A 6,000-nucleotide genomic window follows, 5' to 3' on the forward strand; every position below is an offset into this window, starting at 1 on the left:
CCCATTTATCATGACACGTTCATCATTGTCATATTGTTTAGCATGATCATGTAGTTGACATAGTATTTGTTGCAAAGCCACCATTCATAATTGTTTCATACATGTCACTCTTGGTTCATTGCATATCCCGGTACACCGCCGGAGGCATTCATATAGAGTCATACCTTGTTCTAGTATCGAGTTGTAATCATTGAGTTGTAAATAAATAGAAGTGTGATGATCATCATTTAATAGAGCATTGTCCCAATAAAAAAAGAAAAAAAAAGAGAAAGGCCAAATAAAAAAAGAAGGCCCAATAAAAAAATGAAAAGGGACAATGCTACTATCCTTTTTTCCACACTTGTGCTTCAAAGTAGCACCATGATCTTCATGATAGAGAGTCTCTTGTTTTGTCACTTTCATGTACTAGTGGGAATTTTTCATTATAGAACTTAGCTTGTATATTCCAACAATGGCCTCCTCAAGTGCCCTAGGTCTTCGTGAGCAAGCAAGTTGGATGCACACCAACTAGTTTCTTTTGTTGAGCTTTCATACATTTATAGCTCTAGTGCATCCGTTGCATGGCAATCCCAACTCCTTGCATTAACATCAATCGATGGGGATCTCCATAGCTCATTGATTAGCCTCATTGATGTGAGACTTTCTCCTTTTTTGTCTTCTCCACATAACCCCCATCATTATACTCTATTCCACCCATAGTGCTATATCCATGGCTCACGCTCATGTATTGCGTGAAGGTTTATAAAGTTTGAGATTACTAAAGTATGAAACAATTGATTGGCTTGTCATCGGGGTTGTGCATGATGAGAGCATTCTTGTGTGACGAAAATGGAGCATGACTAAACTATATGATTTTGTAGGGATGAACTTTCTTTGGCCATGTCATTTTGAGAAGACATAATTGCTTATTTAGTATGCTTGAAGTATTATTATTTCTATGTCAATATTAAACTTTTATCTTGAATCTTTTGGATCTGAATATTCATGCCACAATTAATAAGAATTACATTGAAATTATGCCTAGTAGCATTTCACATCAAAAAATTATGTTTTTATCATTTACCTACTCGAGGACGAGCAGGAATTAAGCTTGGGGATGCTTGATACGTCTCCAACGTATCTATAATTTTTGATTGCTCCATGCTATATTATCTTCTGTTTTGGACATTATTGGGCTTTATTATTCCCTTTTATATTATTTTTTGGGACTAACCTATTAACCGGAGGCCCAACCCAGAATTGTTGTTTTTTACCTATTTCAGTGTTTCACAGAAAAAGAATATCAAATGGAGTCCAAACGGAATGAAACCTTCGGGAAGGTGATTTTCAGAACGAACATGATCCAGGAGACTTGGACCCTACATCAAGCAACCAACAGGGAAGCCACGAGGTAGGGGGTGCACCTACCCCCCCTCCCAGGCGTGCCCTCCAGCCTCGTGGGCCCCTTGTTGCTCCACCGACGTACTCTTTCCTCCTATATATACCTATGTACCCCCAAACGATCAGATACGAAGCCAAAAACCTAATTCCACCACCGCAACTTTCTGTATCCACGAGATCCCATCTTGGGGCCTGTTCCGGAGCTTCGCTGGAGGGGCATCAATCACGGAGGGCTTCTACATCAACACCATAGCCCCTGCGATGAAGTGTGAGTAGTTTACCTCAGACCTACGGGTCCATAGTTAGTAGCTAGATGGCTTCTTCTCTCTTTTTGGATCTCAATACAATGTTCTCCCGCTCTCTTGTGGAGAACTATTTGATGTAATCTTCTTTTTGCGGTGTGTTTGTTGAGACCGATGAATTGTGGGTTTATGATCAAGTCTATCTATGAACAATATTTGAATATTCTCTAAATTCTTTTATGTTTGATTGGTTATCTTTGCAAGTCTCTTCGAATTATCAGTTTGGTTTGGCCTACTAGATTGATCTTTCTTGCAATGGGAGAAGTGCTTAGCTTTGGGTGCAATCTTGCGGTGTCCTTTCCCAGTGACAGTAGGGGCAGCAAGGCACGTATTGTATTGTTGCCATCGAGGATAACAAGATGGGGTTTTTATCATATTGCATGAATTTATCCCTCTACATCATGTCATCTTGCTTAAAACGGTACTCTGTTCTTATGAACTTAATACTCTAGATGCATGCTAGATAGAGGTCGATGTGTGGAGTAATAGTAGTAGATGCAGGCAGGAGTTGGTCTACTTGTCTCGGACGTGATGACTATATACATGATCATACCTCGATATTCTCATAACTATGCTCAATTCTGTCAATTTCTCAACAGTAATTTGTTCACCCACCGTAAAATACTTATGCTCTTGAGAGAAGCCACTAGTGAAACCTATGGCCCCGGGTCTATCTTCCATCATATTAATCTTCCAACACTTAGTTATTTTCATTGCCTTTTATTTTAATTTGCATCTTTATCATAAAAATACCAAAAATATTATCTTATCATATCTATCAGATCTCACTCTCGTAAATGACCGTGTAGGGATTGACAACCCCTTATCGCATTGGTTGCGAGGATTTATTTGTTTTGTGTAGGTGTGAGGGACTCGCGTGTAGCCTAGTAATGGATTGATACCTTGGTTCTCAAAAACTGAGGGAAATACTTACGCTACTTTGCTGCATCACTCTTTCCTCTTCAAGGGAAAACCAACATAGTGCTCAAGAGGTAGCAGCGGCGAAGGAACTGGCCGCCAAGGACGAGGCCGCTCGGCACCAGCACCAGGCCGAGCTGAACTCCTAGGAGGAGGACCTTGCCACTCGTGAGAAGGCTCTCGCCGCCACACTCCGTGACAAGGATGAGGAGGTCGAGAAGCTCGTCGCGCAGCAGACCTAGGAGCTGGAGCAGAAGCACAAGGAGGCACTCAATGCTCAAGCCCTGGTCCATGCCAGCAAGGTGAAGGAGATGTAGGTGGAGTGGGATGGGCTGAAGAAACATGTCCTGGAGCTGACGGAGGAGAAGGACGCGGCCAATGTCGCTTTGGCGGAGGCCCAAGCCACAGTCCTTGGCAAGGTCGAGCTGCTCTCCAAGGCCAACGATGCCATCAATGACCTGAAGCTGAAGCTAGAGGGACTTGAGGGGACGCTTTCGGAGGCCAAGGCCCAGGAAGAGACCGTGACCAAGGACCTGGAGGAGGAGAGGTAGCTGGGGAGGAATGATGCCGCCGAACACAAGGAGTACGCGGAGAGCATAAACCGTTGGGTCAGCCGCCTCGCCGACGTCGTCGGCAGGATCACCATGAAGCTGGCCGCCATGGGGATGCCGAATGTGAGGTACATCCCGGAGCCGAACGTGAGTCCCAACGCCAAACTGACCATGTTCTTCGAGGGTGTTCTTGGAGCCCTAGAGAAACTCCGCTCCAACCGGGCAACTTATCTAGCCAATGAGTCCCGGAGGCTATCCCGGGGCGCCCTGACCAAGGTACTCACCAAGGTGGCATTCTGGAACCCCACCATCGACTTTGCCAACGCGTTGGTGAGCTTGCTGGAGGAGGCGGACCTCTTGATGCTCAAGGAGCGTATCAAGCCCATCATTGACTGTGTCGATGGAGCTGAGAGGGTGGAGGGCCAGTGCCAGGACTAGGCACCCCGTTTCTCGTTGCCGCTAAGAGTTCAAGACCAAGACAATTTTATCTTAAGTTAGAACCATAACGATTATTAGATGTAATATAACTCTACAGTACTTTAGCATGATATCTTCCTGTTAGATCTTTCTTTGTATGTTTTCACCCTACGCTTGGTGAGATAAGGCTGCCGGTGCGTAAGCCCATGCCATGGTGCTTTGAGGACGGATCCTAAGCACCCTGCCGGGAGGGTGCTTGCTGCCGGCAAACCACCTTTCCGCTCCCAGCGCGGTCGCTTGAACTGTCGAGCGGACTCGAAACAGGACAAGAGTGCTGCTAGTAGCGGGTAGGCCACCTTGCTGTTCTCAACGCGGCCGCTTGAGCTGTTGAGCGGACTCGAAACAGAGCAAGGGCGTTGCCAATAGCGGAAGGCTCCGATTGCGTTCAGGTTTCCCATACAAGGAACGAGATCTCTCGAGGAAGGCAGACTTATATAAATGAAATTAGCCGAAATTTTGCATGACTTAGCTTTTCGGGGCCAAGCAGATGGCTGTCGAAGCTGTGGACGGCACCAGAGGGCGGCTGATCAACGTCGCCCTCTCCCTTCGAACCATCCCCATGAAAGAGTCGATGTGCTGACCTTCAAGCCGTATTTTCACAGCTTGCGCCCCCTACCTAGCGCGCCAAAGGTGTTGGGGGAAACGACACCTACGGGATCATGAAGAATCCCTTTTGCTACGGTTGGCGGGCGCGGGGCTGTGGAAAGAGCGGGTTTGAGGGATCAACATGGGGGGATTATCCAGGTTCGGGCCGCAAGTCATGCGTAATAACCAACTCCTACTAGTTTATATTTATCTGGTGTTCTTGGACTAGCTACAAACCGTGTAGGGTCCAAAAAGTCCAAATCCTCTCTCTGTATGTCGCGGGCCTCCTTTTATAGTCAAAAGGGGCTGCCACAGTGGCACATAGGAGGTGGAAAGTTGTAGAGAAATCGAATCTATCTCCTGGCACCATAGGACAAACGCATTTAATGCATTGCCGACGTGCCCTTCTTGCTTTATCGGGGATGGCAAGGAAACTCGTCCCAGCTGTCGCCGCCTCGCCTAGCTTCGACACGCATCCGAACTGACGAGGCGTTGCTACCTCTTGAGCACTGCGTTGGTTTTCCCCAAAGAGGAAGGGATGATGCAGCAAAGTAGCATAAGTATTTCCCTCAGTTTTTGAGAACCAAGGTATCAATCTAGTAGGAGGCTACGCGTGAGTCCCTCATACCTGCACAAAACAAATAAATCCTCGCAACCAACGCAAATAGGGGTTGTCAATCCCTATAAAGCCACTTACGAGAGTGAGATCTAATAGATATGATAAGATAATATTTTTGGTGTTTTTATGATAAAGATGCAAAGTAAAATAAAGGCATAGGAAATAGCAAAGGAAATAACCAAGTAGTAGGAGATTAATAGGATGAAGATAGACCCGGAGGCCATAGGTTTCACTAGTGGCTTCTCTCGAGAGCATAAGTATTCTATGATGGGTGAACAAATTACTGTTGAGCAATCGACAGAATTGAGCGTAGTTATGAGAATATCTAGGTATGATCATGTATATAGGCATCACGTCTGAGACAAGTAGACAGACTCCTGCCTGCATCTACTACTACTACTCCACTCATCGACTGCTATCCAGCATGCATCTAGAGTATTAAGTTAAAAACAGAGTAACGCCTTAAGCAAGATGACATGATGTAGAGGGATAGACTCATGCAATATGAAGAAAACCCCATCTTGTTATCCTCGATGGCAACATTACAATGTGTGCCTTGCTGCCCCTACTATCACTGGGAAAGGACACCGCAAGATTGAACCCAAAGCTAACCACTTCTCCCATTGCAAGAAAGATGAATCTAGTAGGCCAAACCAAACTGATAATTCGAAGAGACTTGCAAAGATAGCCAATCATACATAAAAGAATTCAGAGAAGATTCAAATATTGTTCATAGATAGACTTGATCATAAACCCACTATTCATCGGTCTCAACAAACACACCGCAAAAAGAAGATTACATCGAATAGTTCTCCACAAGAGAGGGGAGAACATTGTATTGAGATCCAAAAAGAGAGAAGAAGCCATCTAGCTACTAACTATGGACCCGTGGGTCTGAGGTAAACTACTCACACTTCATCGGAGGGGCCATGGTGTTGATGTAGAAGCCCTCCGTGATCGATGCCCCCTCCGGCGGAGCTCCGGAATAGGCCCCAACATGGGATCTCGTGGATACAGAAAGTTGCGGCGGTGGAATTAGGTTTTTGGCTCCGTATCTAATCGTTTGGGGGTACATAGGTATATATAGGAGGAAAGAGTACGTCAGTGGAGCAACAGGGGGCCCACGAGGGTGGAGGGCGCGCCTGGGGTAGGCAGGTGCGCCCCCTAC

The sequence above is a fragment of the Triticum aestivum genome, chromosome 4A (genome assembly GCF_018294505.1).
Source record: "Triticum aestivum cultivar Chinese Spring chromosome 4A, IWGSC CS RefSeq v2.1, whole genome shotgun sequence".
NCBI classification, from domain to species: domain Eukaryota; kingdom Viridiplantae; phylum Streptophyta; class Magnoliopsida; order Poales; family Poaceae; genus Triticum; species Triticum aestivum.